General features: G+C 38.5%; 1 long non-coding RNA gene across 2 annotated transcripts in view; it reads right to left on the bottom strand.

The window, feature by feature from the left end:
• Positions 1-651: 651 nt before the first annotated feature.
• Positions 652-22,531, bottom strand: part of LOC129070093 (uncharacterized) — a 53,789-nt gene continuing 31,909 nt past the window's right edge. The window contains exons 2-4 of one of the 2 annotated variants that reach the window (XR_008529094.1): positions 5,621-5,752; positions 5,325-5,543; positions 652-1,012 (exon numbers count right to left, since the gene is read on the bottom strand). This is a non-coding gene — a long non-coding RNA (uncharacterized LOC129070093). The remainder of the gene's footprint in view (positions 1,013-5,324; positions 5,544-5,620; positions 5,753-22,531) is intronic. The other variant, XR_008529095.1, reaches the window with a different exon arrangement.

Raw genomic sequence — 22,531 nt, 5'->3', positions numbered from 1 at the left:
GTCAAATGAATAAATATATTCATGAATAAATTTTATACATAATTATGTATAATTCTATTAATGTTTAAATATCATCAAATATATATTAGTGCTTAATGAACAATAATATTGTAATAAAATATATTAATACAACATGCATTTAATACTGGGTTATCTTACAAAATATATTACATATACCAAAATTGAAATTAAAAAATGAGGTTAAAAATACAAAGAAATTCCTCTTTCCTAAAGCCTCCAGTGGGGCCACCAATCTGGCAGAACACTACCACATTTGTTTCTCTTTGTGTAGAAACTCTGAGAGTCAAAATCTGAAGAGCTCTTCTACCCCCTCTCTCTGCTTTCTTTCCTGGCTTCAGTGAAACTTTAAATTTAAGGACAAAATTTGCTGTGCTCCTGTTTTAAAGGTGACTATTTTGTTTTCCAGATTCCTTCTGGAAAGACAATGTAGGTGTTTGGATTCCTTCAATTAGGTATATTTGCTCTAAAGACAAAACTGTGCTTAAGAGGTGTCTATGAGAATGATGAAATAAATGTAATTGAAGCTCTGGTGCTAGGATATGGAAGTGGACACACATAGCAGTGGGCAAAAGTAGGTTTACAACAGTGAGTGTGGAAAAAGACACACAGGTTATGATTATTGTAATAGCTTTATTAACTCTGTGTTTCACGTACTCACAACTGTGAAACTGTATTCAAAGATATGTAAACACAGAGCTGTTTTCACCTTTATACTCTACACATTTTGGAGTCCCCTATGCATTTAACACAGTGTTTGTCTCTTATCAAATGTAGTCCCTTTGCTAGATAAGAATCTTTTGTCCAGAAACTCCAAGTGAAGATCAGAGATAGAGCAGCTGGGGGATGACTGGTATCCAGATCTCACTCTACAGTCTGCTGGTGTAAGGACATGATGGGTGAGTTTCAAGGATGACTTCAACTTCAAAGAAGATTCTATTTCCATTGTGAAGGTATGCTTAAGATAGTCATAATTATAGGAATGTTGTGACATCTGGAAAAAAGAGGGGGACATTTTACTTCCGAGAAGGGCAAGGCAGAACAGGAGAAATAAGTTCTAAACAGAAAATTTGCTTCATGAATATTTTTTTTTTTACAAAATTAAAACCATGAACTGGTTTAGCTATCATCTCACACATGTACTCTAAAACAAAATGGGCAATTTTACAAAGAAATTTTTATATATATATATATATATATATATATATATATATATATATATATCTCCATACAAAAATGCCAATATCTGACTGTTTTAGACCTATAAAAACATTAAGTTCAAATTGTTTAGTCTAACACTTATGTAACATAATCAGTAAACTCCTGAAAGTGTAATATTTAAACAGAAAATGTTTTACTGAGGAATAACAATTATGTATGAGAGAGTGAGAAGGTTCTAGTTTAAGAACAATTAACCAAGATAAAAAATAAAAGCAGCAATATTTATTTTTGAATGAATGTTGAAATTCCTCTTAAAAGAAGAAAAATCAGGGAAAGATCAAATAAGCAAATGTGTGTAAAAAATAAGGCTTTTACACACATGGTGGTATATGAAGTAATAGATGGACAAAGACAAGATCCATATCCCCTTTTCCAAAACTGGTCTTTAGCAGCAGCCACTCCACAGAAGGACAAACCATAATCAAGAGACTTGTGAAATTAATACAATGCAACAAGGAGATTTCACTAGCTGGTGAGCACACAGCAGACATGCTGGATTGGACCAGGGTTCAGACAAAGGCTCCTGTTCAGTGGGAACAGGTACAAGACAGATGGTTTGTTAAACATTGCCAGCATACTTGAGCAGTGCCATTCAGCGGTCAGTGCCTGGATAATGGTCCCAAGGACATTGTGTAGCAGCGTGGTTGGCCAATTTCAACCCAGCTAAAGCTATTGCTTATCTTTGTTGGTTTTGCAAAGATTAAGGCCATTTTTCTGCTTTGAATGCACAACAGCTGCCCCGCAAAGCATTCCTGAAGCTTTGTCTGAAATCCCACTGCTGAGAGGGGCCAGCAGAACTTGGCACATGCAAAGACTTGTTTGCTAGTAGCTGGACTTGGTTCTCCTTAAAAGACCTGGGCCACTCTGTACTCTTACTTCTTAAAGACATGCTGGAGGGGCGGGGACCTTCTTAGTGAAATTTCCCCTGTGGGCTTCAAAAAGCATCTGCTGTGGGTTTATATTCCCTACCAGGACTGAATAATTTGCTACTTTTGTGTAAAAGGGTTAACACCATCATAAATTCTATCCACTGAATCATGGGGAGGTGATGGTGCAAATTAAACGTATTTGCTTTTGGAAAGGGCCCTTAGCTTATCTTTATGTACTGAAGCAAATCGAGCTCAACCTGGCCCTTGTGACCAATGGAAATGCACCTGGAGGTCAACCTAGTCTGAGCTCTAACCTGCTGCTCCTCTCCTCTGTTTGCAGATAAAGAGAGGCAGCACATAGCTGATGCAGAGGAGCCTAGAGGCCCAGTGCAGAGGGGAGTATGACCATCACCTGGATGTGTTAGGGAAAAGCAATGCCTTGATCAATTGGGTATTTAAGAGCATTCAGATGTCTCTTTTTTTGTAGGTGGTTCATGGTTCACCCTAGCTCACTGAACAAGTGTTACATTTACTTTAGGCAGCCTCTACTGCCTAAATTAGATTATTTTCAGATATAAAATTAAGATATTGTGCAAAACAGATAAGCTATTTAGCTTATCTAAATTAACTTTTTTGACAGCATCTACAGAAGCAGTCTCTCTCTTCCGCACCCCCCTCCATAAACATACACACACACTCCTAGGCTTCAGTTTCTCTGCTTAGCTTCAGATGTCGTCATGTAGAATCAGTCAGTAACAGCAAAGCAGTACTTATTTAGTAAACATCAAAGCATTGAGAATGTATCCTGGAGAAATAAAAGTCATTTCAATTATGAAGAGCTTTCTTTTAAAAAAAAAAAACTGCAGAACAGGAGAAACCATTGGGAACTGACATACTTAAATTTTGTGTTACTATATTTTTGGGATTCAAGAAAGAAGGAAAAAGCCTGAGCTGGGAAGCTAATCCAAAAATTCTTTATAACATTGACAGAAACATTATATATCTCTTCAAATGCAAAGAATTAAAATAATAACACTCAGGCCATGGCAAATCATGTCTACACATGTCCCCTCTCCTGATTTATTTTATATTATTATTTCCCCTTGATTGCCATCTGTGTTCTGGCTGCCAACCACTCACTCACATAGGCACCCACCTGAAGGTGTTGCGTGTGCAGTGCAAGACATGCGTGGATAGCTGAAAGATGTGTGGGGTGCCATCTGTGCTGACAGGCATTTTGCGGGGAATGGGAGTGCTTTCTTCGATTCATGGCAGCTTCTTTCCTTTGATTCCTCTAGTCAAGGATCACTATTTCTCTTTGTGCCATTTAATCTAGTTTTAAAGTGTATGAATGTATAAAATTTTATGCCCACCTTTATCATCTCACTTTTCAAAGAATCCAATTTAATTAGGGATTTGGGCTGTTTTGTTGATTTTCAACCTTACCTCTTTTATGCCCTTCCTTCTTTTTGCTTTGGTTTTACTCCATTATTATTTTCTCTTTTCCTAATGTGTTTACTTATACCCTTTGGCCTTGGTTTTCAATATGCCTTGCTTACTATTAATGTATTAAAGTTATGCAAAACTTCAATTGCTACTTTAGCTATAGGCCACAAAATTAACATTTGACACTTTCTATTTGTTCGTTTTTAAATATTTTGTAATTTCAAAATTTCCTCTTAACCCCGGTGACTATGTAGTACACATTATATACAGTTTTGTAAAGGGCCAAGGAGATGTTTAAAGCTTTCTTGTTGTTGTATTTTTTTTATTTTATTTCATTATGATCAGAGTACAATCTGTATGTGTGGATTATTTGGTATTTATTGAAACTTCCTTTGTTCTGTGAAAACTTAAAATGAATACTCTCTGTGGATGTATGTCTGATATATAATATTATACAATATATGTAAGTGTATATTATATATAGCCACATATATGTATGGTTGTATATAATATATAATATAGATATAATTACATGCTTTCTAGAAACCATGTAAACAAAGTAAAATTACACAGGTGAAATTAATTTTAATTATATATTTTACTTAAACCAAAACATGCAAAATAGCATACATAAAAGTACTAATGAAATATTTTACATTATTTTAAGTAATAGAAATCTGGTGTGAACTTTACACTCAGTGTACATCTTAATGTAAATATTAAATTCATATCAAATTTAGATTTTATTTTACAATTGAAAGTTATTCCAAACATACCTAAAAGTTTTTCTTTACCTGAATCACGTACAGTAGACCCCTTTACCCATGGTTTTCTTTGTGCAGTTTGTTTCCCAAAATCAATTACAGTCTCAAAATTGAAAATAACTATTAAGCACTTCAAAGGTTGTGGCTATTATGTACTACAAAAATTGCTGGCCCAATCTTGAGATATGCTGTGAGTATAAAACACACATTAGATTTTGATGATGTAATATGCAAAAAAATTAAAACTCTCAATATTTTTATATTGATTTCCCACTGACATAACATTTGGATATATTACATTAAATAAAATATTAAAATTAATTTTGCCATTTTTTTCAGGTTAATTATATTTTAGAGTTCATACTGTACTTATCAAATATTATTTGTTAATGATATTAACAAATATTATTCGTTCAATTAAAAGGACACTTTAACAAGGGGCCATGTTAACAAGAGGTATACCATTTGCAAAGGCTTCTTAGACACCTGAGGTGACAGTCAAGTTATTTAAAAGAAATTATACCCATTTGTTGACTTATTCACTTAAGAAAAGCTGTTGATCATATTCCGCATGCTAAACACTGCTCCCAGCACTCACCCTGCTACTGTGGGGTTATCTTCTTGTGAGTAAAAACATATGATAAACAATAAAAAAAAAGAAACTAGCACATTTTAGTGCATGCTCAAAGCCAATGGGTGCTATGAAAATAAAGAGAAAGGGAAGGAATAAGGGAGGTGTGGGCAAATGGATTACCATTGAATATTTGGTATTTTCATTAAGAAAGTAATATCGGTGCAACAATATGGAAGAAGTGAGGGTGTTAACCATACTAAGAGGATAGTATTCCAGATGGACTGGAGGCTGATGGGACTGGAGCAGATGAACAGGGTTGGGGAAGAGATTATCTTACTGGGGTAGTAGGACTGAGCATGTACAAATTTTTAGTTTAATCTCTGTGAGATGGGATGTCATTAGTGAGTGGAGATGGGATGTGTCTTAACTCACTTTACATTTTTAGTGGATGATTGCCTGCTTTGTTGAAAATAGGCTGTAGGCCGGCAAGGATGGAAACAAGGGAACCAGTGAAGGGGCTCCTACAATAATGCAGGAGCAAGGTCCTGGCGTAGCACATTCGTAATGGTCAGAGTGGTAGGAAGTGATTGGATTCAGGATGTAGTCTTGAGGTTGCTCTGATAGGATGTCTTGATACATCGAATATGTGAGCTGTAAAAGAAAGAGAAAGGGATGACACACAGCTTTTGACCTAAGCACTTAGAAGGATGCAACTATTGGGCACTCACTATTTATATTAGGCAGCATATGCAGGAAATATGGATATCCAAGTGTTCTCTGCACTGAAGGGATCCACAGCAAAGTGGCAAGAAAGATATATAAGCATGAGAATACATGGCATTCCATACGATAGTACCTCTCTGAAAAGAAAGAGAAGGATCATTTTAACTTGTCTGTCAGGTTTCAATTAGGTAATATAAGGATGCATACAAATTCATCAGACCCAAAGTACCAAAAGCTATTCTAAGGTCAAGAAATAGAAAGTGCAAAGCCCAACGTTGACAAAGAAAGTGGATTATTTGGAAAGCTGCAAGGTGAATGGATGGTGGGTGGCATTCAGGAAGAGGTCCATCATGAGAAGAGGTAATTAGAATAGGGGCCTGCTCATGATGGTATGTACAGAGCTAAGGGGCTTGGGTTTCCTGCAGGAATTGGTGAGAGATCAGAAGTTTCTTGTCAGGACAACTAGGTAGTTAAATTTGTGTTTTCAAAGGATAAGTCATGTAACTCTATGAAGATTTGAGGGAAGAAAGGATAAATTTTAAATATATAGAGGAGTTAGGAAGCTATTAAAATTTTCCAAAATTATGTTGACTGTTTTAACTAGAGAGACTTGGAAATAAAGGAAGGACTGATAGGAAAGATTTGTGTTTACTTCATAGGAACAGTGACCAAATGAAAGATGAATTTTCCAATATAAAGAAAAGAAAAAAAATCCCCTGAGTGATGATTTGGGGGTTGTTGGGTGCTTTCATAAACTGAGATGGAAAAAGTAGAAGTGAGAGACACATGATTCAAGCATGCCAAATTTGAGATGTATCTTTATTTGGGTTCCCCCAAAAGCTAATTCTGAAAGATTCATTTTTAAGTAGTGCATTTGGAAGGAGACTTTGTGAAAAATAATATAAGGTGTTAGATGAGCAAGACAAAGAAGAAAAGGCACAAACATAAACTTGCACAAGTTACTATTGTTTGGGGTGGGCAGGTAATATCACTCCTGCTCAGCCCCCTGGAAGAAGCAAAGAGTATACATTAGAATTGTTCCACCGAGGGAGTTGGGTATTATTCACAGATTCTCAGGAAACCATTGATTCCTGACTTCCTCTGAAGCCCTGAGAAAGCCCTCAGGAAGAAAGCAAGATGACCCCAGAAGGAAGTTCTGGGTGCATTACACACATGACTGGAAAAGCAAGTGCCAAGGGGATAAATTTGACAACATCACTTAAAATGTATCACTTAAGACAGATCTGCATGTGGAAATGCCACTGTAGCTACAGAGAATACAAATACAGAGTTCCAAGGAAAAGTCAGGCTGAAGACAGTGCTCTGGTGATTCCAACATACTTGGTTAAGATTAACATGAACATTTTCAAAGTGGTTTCTTTTCCAAACAGTTCTTTAGGTGAAGACACCTCCATTTGTAAGATATTAATGTGTGCCTCTCCCCAGCACCAGCAACACAGGTGCAGCTGAATTGAATTTGTGTGCCAACCCTCCTCTTTTGATAAAATTTCACTCTATTGGGCAATAACTCATCAGGTTTTATTACTAAAGGATTTTTCTAAGATTTCATTTCTTAAAGCCAAATTTATTCTATTAAACAAGTGGGTATTCCATTCATTGATTGAGTCCAGCTTTCTAAAGAGTAAACAATAAACTTCATCATGGACCAGTGTTATAAATATTCCTAAATTTGAGTTGGAATTTTAGCTTTAAAAGAAAAGCTGCAGGCTTGATTATAAAAAAAAGAAAAAGAGGAATAAGGAGAAGAAGGGTGAGGAGGAGGAGAATGGAAAGAAGAAGGGGGAGAAGATGAACAAGAAGGAGGAAGAAGAGGGAGAGCATAATGAGGAGGGAAAGAAGTAGAAAAAGGAAAAAGGAGGAGAAGGGAAGATAGGAAACTTCTATGTCCTTTTGTGGCAGGGACCAGTAGGACAGGAAAAGTCTTGGAAATAGAAGTATCTGGTGAAAGTAAGCACTCTTGTATATTTTCCTTTTAGTCTTTTTCTGTACAGCCTCACCAATGAGCTCCAGCCATGGAGCAGGAGCTTTCAAAATATTTAAGCATACATATTAAATTCCAATCTGTATCCATAAGATTCCAAATGTCTAAGAACTATCTCTTAATGATTATGAAGAGAGCCTTAGAACTATCTTCAAGTTCAAATTCTATCTCTGTCCAGGTAACAGTGGGCCTTTGTATGGGCTGTTTGGCCTTTCAAAGCCTTAACTTCTTCATCTGTGGAGTGGCAATTAGACTCATTTCACAATTTTTTCAGAATCAGGTATAATAGGGAAATAAGAAACTGTCATGAATACTGAAAAGTTCTCAATAATATTAAAGATGTGATCTCGAATGACTTTAACTGTTATCACAGCTCTGGATAATTCTTAAACTTCTTTTGACTCTAGTTATATCATGTAGCCCATGGCCTGAATGCCTACAGTATGGAAGGTAGATATCCACCTCTGGGGTCTCCCAGCTCGTGACTCAGGCAGTAGAAAAACACTGGACCACGGAGAGAGACCTTGAGCTCTCGATCCACGTGGACCTCTCACAATGATATGACCCTAGGTAGATTACTTCATTCCCTTTTATGTGGGAAAAATGAATTAGACATATTTAAGTCCTACAGTTCAACACTTCCATTATGTGTACTTAAGATTCTGGTCTTTACTAACCCATACCCCTATTAATCTGGTTAATTAAGAAACTGAGGTGATAGAAGCCATTATATTCTTAATGAGTGCTAACTGGCCATCCTCAGAAGCATTCCAGTTTTCTCAGCCACTGAGCAGCTGACTCTAAAACTATTACCTCCAGCCTTCACCTTTAGGTTCTGTTGGGAGTGAGGGGAAGGGAGGCTCTGAAAGGGTTAGGAGAACCAGGCACCCTATGGGGATGCCATGTCCCAATCTTAACAGGGGATTCCTTAAATTAAACTAGAGTTGGCTTCATTTTCAATTTAGGATGAAATTCCAGACTGGTAATGAAAGAAAATGAATTAGGAATTCAACACTTCCATTCAATTCATATCCCTGAGGGACTGCAATGTCAAGCACTGGAAAAAGTGAACAAAGTTGAACACTGTAAAACAAAGCATGGTTTAAAAATAAACATCAGTTAGGATATGACTAACAGATGCCCACTCCCTATATATGTCTTTATGTTTTTAATCATTCAGCCTTTAATTTCAAGATACATTTCCTCTGACCCACCTCCACCTTGGCCCAGGAAAACATATGCTGCGTAAGAGTTATGGTGATTCCGGCAAACATGTTGAGTCAGGGACATATGGTGTCCCCGGGCTCTCTGTTTACTCTTGTACCTGGGCAGATTAGTCAGCCAAAGCACAGAATCAGCCCGAATACCATCTGGTGATTCTCTGGTACAGGTTGAAAGTGACAAGTTAGCCCTACATACCTTGATAGCTAGGTGAGGGTTTGGATCATTCAAAATGAGAACTTCAAGCTGCAGACTTGAGCAGAAAACAAGGCTCTTGTTGCACCCACTGGCAGACTGTCTTTTCTATCTGAGCAAGGGGAAGCTGCATTCTGGAAAAGGAGGACTGGCCTTGAGTTGTTGAGAATCTGGTTTATTCAGGGCCCCCAAGAGCTCCAGTGGGCTCTTTCTGAATTCAAGACACAAGGTGCCTATTATCACTCTTTCCCTTGTTGGTCTGCAGACTTCAGGAGGTGGTCTAAGAGTTATAGGTATTCTGCATTTAAAGCTCGTGTTTTGTCAGTTGAAAGATTCTAGACTTTGTCCCTGTATCTGCCTGCTTTTAAACTCTGGTCTTGAGATCTTGGATAACTTTTCAACCTCTATATGTCTCCCTTTCTTTGTCAGACCTCAGTGGATTATTGCCTAGGATGAACTTTTCTTAGATAATCTATGTAAAACACCTGGATTTAAGAGAACTGCAATAAAAGTTAGTGTCCTTCCCTCTTCCCTGGATTATTTGGTTTTGTTCTACTTGCTAGAGACTCCTTGATGAATAGAAAGTTATTATGTAATTAGTCTGCAATCCATGTGATGAAATAAAATTCTCATCAAAATAATATTAATATTCCATTGACATGTCTGGGACACAGGAATAATGATGGGGTGAAATAAAGTTGAAGCTTTTGGCTGAAGGAAGAGGTTAACGAGTCACAGTGTGAAGAGAGGTAGACTGGCACTTGTGGGCAACTTGAACCCTTCTCCATGAAGAATAAAATTGTATGTGACTCTCTTGGGTGGTGCTTGAATTTGTGGGCCTCCATGATACATGCTTTGGATGAACTTTCCCCTCAGTCTCCAGCATCCCAAGTTCACTTTCCCCTAAGTCCCTCCAGAAGTGACTGTACTTCCCCATCCACCATCCCCAGAAGCAGGGCAACTTGGCAATGAATTTCCATAACTGATCACTGATGGGAAACTTTTCATCATTTATCTTGGGACAAAATGTTAAGTTAAAAGTTATAAGGTTCCAAATTATGAAGGAATCTCCACTGAATTTCAACTGGTCCAATGGGTTTTGTTAAACGATTTGATCTGTTTTTGAAAATAGTAATGTTATCTTTAAAATAAATCCTCTACTTGGAACACTGTCCCATTTGCAGCCATCCACTGTTGGTTCATGGAAACCTCTGGGTGCTATTTTCACCACAGAACTTCCCTGGACCTGACAGCATTTGATCAACCTCAGAGAAATCAGTTGGGGCTGACAGGGTGGACTTTGTTCACCTATAGTATTCCAATGAATATTTTCAGGCTTAAGGAACTGAATACATAAAAATCAAATTCATTGATTTTTGGAAAGGGCAAATGCAAGCAGATGGTCCCATTAAAAAAAGGGTTTCCCAATGGCTTTCTGACACTCACTCTTTATTCTTTATGTTGAACAGCTGCTCTTCTGGAGGCTGAGAAAGAAAAAAGAAATCTAATGTTGGCTACTGTGGAATATGCAAAGGGCAGAGGGCATTTTCCATAGAAAAAGCTGCCCAGTTATAGAGGGCCATCTCCCAAACCTCATACCCTGTGTGCAGCCATCTCCATGAGCTCCCATTACTTGTGGCTCTAATTTCTAGTGTTTCCATACTAGAATAGGTTTGCTAAGATCAGAACAGCTCTGTTTATACAAAATGAGAGTGACCCCAGAGTCCAAAATGACACAAGGCTGGAGGAGTGCCAAATTACATAAATACAGCCTCTTCTTATATGTTCAGAAGTGGGAACAATGCCCAGGTTGGAAAAAAAAAAAAAAAGCATAGGACTTCAGAATCAAAAGGAGTGGGTTCTAGCCCTAGATAGATAGCTTCCAAAATTAGTTGCTCTCTTCCAAGATAGTCACACAATTTAATCTTTCCCAGGCTCAGTTTCTGCATCTATAGAATGAAATCATGATGCCTGCGTTGGCAGTGGGCTCAGTGCTGGCTGAATGTGGTATTAGAGCAGAAATGGAGACAACTGACTTGCTTTTATGGAGGAATTTTAAAAAAGGAAGTTGGGAAAGTGCAACCTGTGAGATTCAGTGACACTTCCTTCTGCTACAGATCCCAGATGCCATATCAGATGAGGGCAGAGATCCCACCTCTGGCTACATTCTTGAGCAGTGATACTGACATCCCCAAGGTGAGAAATTGAAATCTGGAGCATTGAGCTGTTCTGGAGAAACCACCATTAATGGTAATAATCCAAATTTAAGCTGTGGCCAAGGACTTTTGTCTCTGCTAGTCCCCAGCACATCTTAGAATGGTGTTGGTGGTTACTTTTCCAGAGTGAACCTTTGCCTCCTGAACCATCCAGATTCGTCCTGGATTCTTCTTCTTTTTTTTTTTTTTTGAACTAGATATATTTTATTGTTGATATATTGGATTACAATTTTATGGCCAGAGGGTGACTTTTGGAATTAATTGAAAATCTTTTTTTTTTTAATCTATGTATTTATTTATTTATTTTTAATTTATTTATTTTTTCAAATACATTTGTCTCCACCTTACCCCCACCACTTTCCCCTGCCCCCCTACTCCCTCTCCCTGATCCTGGACTCTTCTTAAAGGGAAAGAACCCAGCACATATGTACAATTACTTTTTGCATCTAATTGTTGTGAAAATTAACTCTATTTTTACACACAAACAAAAATTGTGTTCTTAGAAAAATATTGGGATTATGTGGAGCTGTGAACTCACTCTGTAGCTGGGTTTTAATTCTCATGTTGACATTTATGGTGACTGGATTGCCAAGACGTATGCTCTTACCCCAATATCTTGAAAAGGTCCAAAGTCACAGAAAAGCAGAATCAGGGAGCTAAAAGGGCTGCGGAAAATCTGTTATTAATTAATTGTTAATTAATTAAGGGGAGACATTTCTGTAGCAGTGTGATTTGGCTGAGAGCTCAGCACTGGTATTTCAGTGGGACCTCTCTTCTGTGACATTAGGCAGCCCCCCAACCTCTCTGATCATGTGTTTCCTCCCCTATGAATACAGAAATGACACCTGATAATATCTCTTTTGGCTATACCTTAAGGGTGGTAAAGATCCACAAAGAAACTAGACCTGAAGACATTTTGAAAAGCACTACCATCTATAAAATATTATAATAATAAATTGCAATGATTATTGTTGTATGTCCAAGGAGTGCTATCTGGCAGAAGACACATTTTTCTACCTACTGGTTAATTTCTGCTCAGCATCTTGAAAGACATGTATTTGTGCTCAAAAGTCACCTGAAGCAGTATATTAAATTCCTTCAACTTTTCTGCATGTTTAAAATATTTCATAATAAATTATTGGGAGATTTTTTTAAATTACATTAACTGAAAACTGCAGTTTTATACTGCAGTGTATTTAGAGTCTTCATTTTAGGGGAGAAAAAAGGGCAGCATTATCAAAACAAAGCAAAAAAAATTGTAAATTCTGAAAGAGTATACCATGTTATATTCCAGGATACCCATCACAGTCCTACTGAAAATAGCACAACACTCCCCCCGAAAAGAAGTTTGAATTTTCTATGACACATTACTCTGAGGGAATGCTCCACACCCATTAAAACACTAAGTAAAAAGATGACTCAGGAACTTTATGTCTATTATAATACTAAGTAAAACAAGCAACAGAAAGGCAAATTTTTATGCTTTTATTGCAACTATGTTTAAAAGAAAAACAGAAAGACTAGAAATAGAGGTACCTAAAAAGATCCTGATGATTTGATAATTGGGACGAGGATTATAGGAAGACTTTCTCTTTCTTTTATACAAATGTTACCTTTGGTGAGGTTATATGACTTTTTTTTTTAAAGAAAAAATATATTTATTATTTTCATTCAGTATAATTCTTTGTTTTGAAAAAAATAAATGGAGGACTTTATGCCCAGGGCCCTCCCCTTGGCACTGCTGGCAAGAATAATTTTGCTTTGAAAGAAGACCTCGTTGGGTTGCCAAATACATTGTTCAACTGTGGACACAGAAATGAATTTGAACACAATAGTTGCCAAGTTAAGGAGCACCTTCTGGGCAGCTCTACTCAGCCTTGGTTCTAGTCCATTGTTGCATCCAGTACTTCTACAAAGAGCCCACGTGGCCAAGCTTTGAAGTTGGGTTCACTGAGCCTGTTTTCTCAGAGCATGAAGTTTATTATGTTGGAGACCACAGACTTGGGAGTGGCAGACAAGATGTTCCAAAATGTTCCCCAAAATCAACATAATCCCACAGAAATATGTCAGGAAGAGCTGGAGACCTCCAAGAAAAGGCTGAGGTGTTGCCAGAAGGCAAACAGGGTATAGGCAGGGTATTCGTTTCAGAAATTGATCCAGTGATCAGGCCAACCTTTGGCAAACCAGCCCTTGGCTTCCACTTAAACTGTGTCTCACAAAAAAGCCATAATTGCCCTTTTTCATAGGCAGCAGGAGTCAGAGTCACATCTCAGGGGATCACATCTAAAGCTCCTGGTTTCCCAACCAGAACTGGGCAAGGCTGAGAGGTCAGAATCCAAGAACACCACTGTGCTATGCCCTTTGTCAATGTTGCAGGCCTGGAATTCTGCTCCTGCTCTGTTCCTGTATTGTCAAAGGCCTCAAAGTCCCAGAGTTTCACCTCTGGGACAAAATATGCACCATTGCCCCGGGGAAGAGTTCTAGGTGAACATTTTGTTTCAGAGAATGTTAGATTCTTTTAAGAGCACTTATCTCAATGAGTTAGCAACAGTATTTCTTAAATACCTTCCATGTATAAGGAGCTGAAATGGTAAATATGGATAAGATATCCTCAATGGCTCCATAAGGAATCAACATAGGCATAGGCCACGCAAGAAGAATGTTTGTTGAGCCTTACTCCTTGATAAGCACTATTCTATAGACTTTTCCTAAATTAACTAATTTAATCCATATAACAGCTGTATGACATGGGTTCATTTTATAAATAAGGAAACTGAGGCACAGAGAAGCAAGCATAAACAGTCTGGCTCTAAAGTCTGCAGTCTTAAACCCCCATGCACACCCCAAGGCTGCCTCTCATAGAGTGGCAGGTGTCATGGGGCATTAGTTTTGGACAGGAAGTTTAGGGAAGGAAACTTTCCAGGTTTTAGAAGTGTGTGGTTCCAATGTGGGCTTTTCAGCATTGCTTTTCAGAATAAGGGATCAGAGACTAAAAGTCCTTATTTATTCATTTTGTAATCTCTGAGTGACATTATTTTTTTTTAATTAATTTATTTACTTTTAAAATACATTTGTCTCTGCCTTCCCCCCACCTCTTTCCCTTGCCCCCTCCCACCTTCCCTCCCTCAGCTCTTCCCCTTTGGTTTTGTCCATGAGTCCTTGCTATATGTTCCTTGACTTTCCCCTTCCCTTCCCTTTCCCTGCCCCCTCCCTTCCCTCTTGTCTCTGTTGATTTCTTTTCCTTTCAGTGTTGCTGGTCATATTTTCCTTCTGAGTGACATTAAATAAAAATATTTTTTCACTATAAAAACAGCAAACTATAAATTTTTTCTTAATTGAAAAAGTAACATCTTTGCGTAATCTCAGAGCCCCTTAATTCAGTGGTGTTTTGCATGCTTTTTTTCTCACCTTTCCCCACGTATATAACTCTTGCAATAATATGACATATAACACTCTGGCTTTTGTGGCTTAGTGGATTGAGCACCGTCCTGCAAATCAAAGGGTCATAGGTTCAATTCCCAGTCAGAGCACATGCCTAGGGTGCTACCAGGTTCCCCAGTTGGAGGCATGACAAGGCAACCAACTGATGTATTTCTTGCGCACTGATCTTTCTCTCCCTCTCTTTCTCCTTCCCTTCCCTTCTCTCTAAGAAGTAAATAAATAAGATCTTTTAAAAAATATGATATATAACAATTTGTCTTCCTTGTGTTCCTGTCACTTAAATTTATAGCAGCTACAAAGCTGCTACATAATTTTTGTATTTATTACATTAATGTATTCTGTCCAGTGGATATACAATGATCATCTTGACCATTATCTTATTTTTGATAACATTCTTTATGAATAACATTGTGATAAAGATGTCTAGGTTTAAAACATGTTTCATGTGTTACATTGTTTCCCAAGCCAGAATTCTCAGACATAGATTTACAGAATCAAAAGGTAGGAACATTTCTAAAAATTTTTAATATCCATTGCATGTTATCCACAAAAGTATATTACAAGGCTGAATGTTTTACTTGTCAGCAGTTGAACACTTGTCAAGCAGTATTTTAAGAAAGAATTAAGTATATGTGTGCCCAAAAATGTCAGTTGAGTCCAAGCTGAAGGATGAGACATTTTAAATAAAACAGGAAGTTCATGGAACCCCTAGGAGATGTGCTAGGGGAGGGAGAGGTGAATGAAAGGACTGATCACACACATTGTTAAAGAAAAAGGACTTGACTGTGGAGATAATGTGGACCCCCTTTCTAAGGTGCATAACAGAGCCTATAGGGTCAGATTTGCATGTGTGAAAGATGCCCATGGAAGGAAGACCTGGGAGGATGTATGGTGATAAGAAGACAGTGATTACAGGAAGCCAACTGAGGAGTGAGGGATGTGGAATTAAGACTTGAATGTAACTGATAAGAAATGAGGAATTTAGATGTCTCCCAGATTCCTGGATTCCTGGACTTGATGTCACACAGCTTAGAAAGGGCACTCAAAAAAAAAGAAAGGCTCACAAATGAGTATGGAAGAAAGTGATTAATTTAGCTTAAAACTGAGGCACTGATAGAGTGTCTAACAGGAGGACTGTTAAAGAAGAATAAGGGTCATCACCAGGGAGGGATTGGGAAAGGGGCTGAACTTGAATATCACCACTGTTTGGGGATAAGCTGAAGCTCTGTGAGGTGGACATCCAGGGAGAGGTGCTAAAGGGGACAGAAGAGAGAAGACTGACAAAGCGCAGACATTCTAGGATGCAGCTGATGGCAAGGATTCAGAAAAGGGTGAAGAGAAAGAGTGCTTTGAAAATGCAAGAGAACATGATATGGTGCAGCCAGGTCACTGGAGAATTTTTTAAAATTTTTAAATACTTAAATAATATATGTCCTGTGACCTTAGGAGAAAATTTTAAAAAGAAAAGGCAGAAGTAGTGAAGGGAAAGCAGAGATTAACCACAAATGTTGCAGAGATCTGTCAGCATCCAGGACAAACACTATTTGATAATGATTTCATGACATCCTGATTTTCAGTTTTCTCACCTATAAAATGGAAAATGTTACTTTTTAATTACAAAGTTTTTGTGAGGTATGGTTGAAAAAAATACAAGTGTCAAAATTGCCTATAAACCAGCATTCCCCAAAGTGTATTTTGTGGACTATTCCTTGAGATGTGAAGTGTAAGATGATGAGTGTTATGGTCTGATGGAAGTAGAAAATGACATTAGAAAATATTAAGCAGGTTTCCTTGCTGCAACTCCTCTGAACTTTTAAAGGACTTACATGCAGAGTAAGTTTTCAAGAGAGGTTACAGTGTTTTCCCAAATATATTGGGCCATGGAACACTTTTCACAGAGTACCTGGAAGGATGAGTGCCTGAAAAACCCACTTTCGGAAACCCAGTACCTGGGGTACAATGATGTCCACCTTGCCAAGCTGAGAGGATTGGGTGTGATAATATGTGAAGAGTCCCTGGCATAATTGGTGATCAGGGATCATTATTTCCCTTCCTACACCAAAAAATGAAAGCAGAGGAATCATTCTAGAAAACAAAAGCTAAAATGTATAAAATAAATCTTAACAGACACTCTAGGATTCTATGTTCTATAGCATTTTCTGAGAAGCAGCTATGAATGTGTTTAAGTGCCAGGTCTACAACTTTCTAGCTGTGTGATCTGAGAGTAGTTACTTAACCTCTCTGAGAAATGATGCAAGAATAAAATCAGATAATCTAGCATGTGCTATTAGTTACTGCTTACTGTATAATGAATTACTCTAAAACTGAGTGGCTTAATTAACACCCATTTATTACTTCACAATTTCTGTTGGTAGAAAACCAGGCATCATTTAGCTGTATTCTTGGCTTTGGGATCTCTCATAAGACTACAACTGAGGTGTTGGCCAGGACTGGGGTTTCAACTGAAAGCTCCACTGGAAAAGGATCCACGTCCAAGTTCATATAAGTAGTTGTTGAGGGATTCAGTTTTTTGAGGGCCTCAGTTTCTCTCTGGCTATTGGCCAGAGGTCATCCCTCAGTTCCTTACCAGGTGGGCCTCTCCAAAATGGCAGTTTGCTCCATCAAAGCAGGAAGAGGGAGAGAATTTCCCTCTCCTAGCAAGAAGTCACAATATTTTCTAACTTAATCATGGAAGACCCATCCCCTCATTGTGTCCATACTCTATTTGTCAGAAGGACATTACTCAAGGGCAGGAGATTACAAAAGGCCAGGAGGTGGGGTCACCAGCTGTCATCTTAGAGACTGCATACCACATAAAGAGAATCATTTATTTTAAACTTCCATATAATGGTTGATTATTCTTACTCCTTTTTAAAAATGACTGCTAAAATCTATCAGTCAATAATATCAGCTGATTATCACCTTAGAGAACCAAAATAGTTCGAAAACATGGCAGTGGGGGAAGAAAAAAAATACAAGATTCATCATTGGCTGACTATTGTACAAAACACTTTGAAATTACCTCAACCATAAAGAACACAGAAAGCCACTGCTTAATAATTTTTATCTTCCTTGACCAATGTCCTTGGACTTGTACCATTACCCATCTCTTTTTTGAAAGGCAAAGATAATAAGTTGTCATTGTTTTAAATATTTTACACATAGTAACTAATTTAGTCCTCAGAATAACATTGTAAGTTAGGTTTTATTACCTTTATTTACAAATGAGGAAACTGAAGCATGAAGAGATCACAGGACAAGGCCAGTGGTCTTGTAGCTCATGAGTGGCAAATTGGGGATTCCAAACCTCTTTGTGGCTACACACACCATCTTAACCTCTAAAGTTTATGACCTCGTAGGAGTAGGCATACATTGTTTCTGGTTTCTCAATGTAAATTAATTACAGAGAAACCATCCTCCAGATGAACACTAGAGGTTTAAGGTGGAAGAATGGGAGGTGGGAGGACAACAGACAGATATGCTCCCCTGAAACTTTGCCTTGGTCCTTGCTTCTATTCAGCATATCTGTGGGTGTCACTTGGCCAAGGCTAGCTCAGATTCTGCTGAAAATTGTAGGTAATTAGGGTCCTAGTTACCCCTTAGTGAGCTCAGATGAAGTTCTTGGACTTTCTGAACCTCCAAGTGAAAACATAAGACACTAAAAAAAATTTCTAAGAGCCTTTCATATGGCCAAGATTCCACAAATAAATAGGCCTGGATAACCTTCAGAGGCACGGTTGGGTAAGGACCCATGCCCTGATCTGTACAGATTACAACTGACCTTTTTACAGACTGATGATTTGTGTAAACTGTAGCACAAAGCTTGGAAACCTGAAAATACCTGTGCATGTTTCTGAGATTTCACAAGCCAGGGCACCACCAAAGAGATTTTGGGAACCTTATGAGATCAAATGTATTATACAGTTTATCTGGTAGACCCTGGTGTTCCCCTGCCTTCTCTACCCCTGCAGAGAGAGAAAGCTACTTTCCAGGAAGAACGAGGAAAAACTTCACCTTTCTCACAAATGGATCATGGTGGTCACCAGGACAACCCATGAACTTACTAAGGATGTCACAGCACCAACAGGTGAGTTTAAGAAGAGACAGAAGTTAGCACATCATGTGACTGAGGAAATAGCTGGAAGGAGTGTGAATGAAAGACCCTCAAATCCCCATTACCCACCTCCTAAAAATGAGAAGCCAGGGAGAAGGAACCACAGTGTTTCTGCCATTGTTCTCCCTAACTTTGGAGCCTGCTAATTAACCACTGAGCCAAATCAGTTCAACCAGGAACAAAGGCCAGTGGGGACAGGGAGCAAAGGACAAAGAAAGCACTTCCCAATGCCTTGTGGTCATTCTCCAGATCTGATGCTTGGAGAGCTACCCAGACAGGCACCTGCCACCTGCAGAACGGGAATCCGTTCCCACAAGGAGACTTCTGTACAATGCTCTCCAAACTTCACAAAGAATCTTTTGAGAAGATAAATACAACAGCCCCATACACACTCACATGAACCACACACATACTACCTTCACCACCATTAGACATTTTGAGACAAGATCTCCCCAATAATTCGAAACACTGCTCTGTCTTCTAAGAGCAATTCCAATCACATCCATTGAATATGTGGTGGGATTAGCCCTGCATCTGGAATCAAGGAACACAACATAACAGATAAGATCTCTTCCAAATGAGATCACTAGCTCTAAAAAGACTGCTTTAATTTTACATCAGTGTTTTCACTCTGGTATTGACATCTCTAAGGATAGAAGAAAAATGTTAAGAAGTTTCATGGGGAAGAAAAGAAAAAAGAAGTTTTATGACCTGAGAAGCTCTCTTTTCCTAACCCTGGGTATCTGGGCTTAATTCCATGTTTCCCACTTCCTAGTTGTACAATCCTAGACTTGAGGATGAACTGCTCAGAGCTTTAGTATCATTTGGTATAAGAACAGGATCATCACACAAATTTGGATGGTTTTCTTTAAGCACTGAATCATACAAGGTATATGATGTAACTTGCTGTTGACTTTCATTTTACAAGCATTTCTTCAAGGATTCCCAAAGGTGCTCTTGTCTTGCCTTGTTCAGCCAGATAGGTAAGGATTTTTCACTCCCTTCCCAGCATCCCCAGGTGGCAACACTTTTTAGTTCACTCAGGATTCTTGGATAAAATGCAAACATGACCCTGTCCATTGGGGTATGAGCTACTTACCAGCTAATCCCACAAACAGAACCTGAGAATTTGGTTGACTCAGTTTCCCAATCTTGCACAGTGCCTCTGTTCCATCTTGGGACTGGTTATTAAAGGTATACATTTGCAGTAAACCTGTAGTATGCTGGGTCTCTACATTGCCCATCCATACCTTCTGTTGGCTCTTGTCTCTGAATTGGACTCCTGGCCTTAGATCACAACCCTGCTCCTTGTTGTCTTTTTTACTTTTCATTTTGAGGTAAGCTCAGTTAATAACATTATATACATTTCAAGTGTACAATATAATAATTTGGTATCTGTATATTCCGTTGTGGTGCTCACCACCAAAAGTCTAGTTTCCTTCTGTTACCATATTTTTGTGAATTGGGCAAGGAAGGTCAAATATATGCTCCTTCTTGTGGTGCTGGTGCCTAGTTGGCTTTCTTTTCCAGCCAGTGGTGCTCAGAGCTGACCCTTGTTGGTGATTTCTTATTTGTGTCTCAGAGAATTCAGAGCCTCAGCCCAAGAAAGAGTCTTAGAACAGAGATAACAGGTCTAACTTCTTTCTGTAAGGAATCCCTTTGAAAGCCAGCCAGTCAGCCAGCAAACCTATTGTGCTCCCATTATATCCCAGGTGCTGCAGTAAGTCAGGAGATTCAAAAATTAGTAAAACTTCAAGAAACTCATCCTTCAGTGAGGGATAAAAGCACATAAATGTATGTATGTGATACAAAGTGATTGTTCTTCTTAGAGGCTATTCACCCAGGCTGTACACCAACATCCCCATGACAGGGTCTTCTGACTTTGTGATATGGTTTAGTCCATCATCAGGTGTTTCTAATTGCTAAAATGTCCTTTCTAAATTGATCCCCTTTCTCTTCCCTTTTGCTTATTGGATTTAGAGTTTAAACCTAAGTCAATCTGAGATCAGACTCTATTCTTACCAGCAGTGTGACCTTGAGTAAGTCTTCCAACTTCTCTAAGCCTCAGTTTGCTCAGCTGTAAAATGAGGATAATAACCACATGAATTTATTGTGTTACATTAGATAACACGTTTTGCTCTACACAGATAAAAAAACTGAGGCTCAGAGTTTAGGTAATATGCCCAAAGTCAGTCAGTCAGAGAAGGCATATAAACATTGGTTGTTTGGCTGTTGTTGCACATCTGCCATCTCTGAAGATTCTGTCTACCCATCTGTTGACATTCACCAAGTCAGCTTCTCCAGGAAAGACCCTTCCTTTAGGGCTCCAGACCTAAATGTTAACTGTGCACAGGGCCTCTCCATTTGATGAAATATAGCTACCTCAAGATTAACGTGAATTTATTTTCTTTCCCTACAAATTGGTTCCATCCCATCTTCAGCCTCACACAAGTGAGATGGCTGGAAGTCATCCATACTTCCTCCTCCTACTCATCTCCCACAGCCAATCAAGCCTCTAGTGTTGTCTCCTGAATGCTGCCCACTCTGCCCTCTACTCTTTACCCCTTTGCATACCCTCACTTCCTGCAGGTTTCATTTTTGCCTAGATTTATGCAAGTCTCCTAACTACTCTCCCTGCCTCCAGTTGGACCTTCTGCAACTTGATGTCCTGTCCCATGCCCAAGTATTTTTCTTTTTCTTAAAAATCTGTACTGCTTGCTTAAAATCCTTCTTTGGCTAATCATTGTCTTAGAGATAACATCTAACTTCCTTAGCATACAATTCAGCCCATTTATCCTCTGTCCCTGCAGCCTTTCATATCTCCACCATCATCCCCTGCTTCACCCTCTGGTCTACACTATATACGTCACTTGTGTTGTGAGCATAATTAAAACAACAATGAAGCCCATTGGGAGCTCACTAGTAGCTACACAAATGTCTCCTGTCATCCTTATATTTGTGTAGGTGTAGAAATTACTGTCTCACAAGTGAAGTAAATGGGATTCAAAAGGATTAAGTCCCTTGCCCAGAATTTTCAAACTCAGGTAGATCCAGCTCCAAAATGCATGCTCTTCAACACTGTGCTCTAGGCAGCTGGCTGACTGCTCAGTGTGGACTTACCTTCTATGTCCTTTCCCTGCTACACTGCAGGTTGGCCGATTCCTTCAGGTTTTAATTCAATGGTCAGCTCTCTAGAAAGCACTAGCTGGCCTTTTGCCCCCAGGCTGGCTCAGATGGTTCATTAACTTTCTATTTATCATGCTCCTTTCAGTTAAAGATTCCATCATCTGGAAGATGCATCCTTAGCTTAATATTATATCTCTTTAGGGAAACAAAAATCCCACTATGCTAAGTGTACACATCCTGAGTCACACTGCACACACACACACACACACACCCACCCACACCAGCACACAAGATAGCTCCTGTGCAAAAAGCTAAATTCAATCCCAACTAGCCTGTCTCCATTGGTCCAATTTCCAATTCTACTAGGCTAAACCTCTTAAGGGATTATCTCATTTTGATACTTCCCAATGCCTGACACATGGTAGATGTTCAATAAATAAAATTTTAATGGATAAATAATAAACAGCAAGAAAAATAGCTAGCATTTTTAAAGCACATACAAAACTTCAGGCATTGAACTAAGCATTTGGCATAGATTATTTTATTTTAATTGCTCACAATAAAAACTATGAAATAGGGAGTTTTCTTATCTACAATTTGT

The sequence above is a fragment of the Pteronotus mesoamericanus genome, unplaced genomic scaffold, assembly GCF_021234165.1.
Source record: "Pteronotus mesoamericanus isolate MK-2021 breed Mesoamerican mustached bat unplaced genomic scaffold, CSHL_Meso_final contig_245, whole genome shotgun sequence".
Lineage (NCBI taxonomy): Eukaryota > Metazoa > Chordata > Mammalia > Chiroptera > Mormoopidae > Pteronotus > Pteronotus mesoamericanus.
This window is presented reverse-complemented; position numbering and strand designations above follow the sequence as displayed.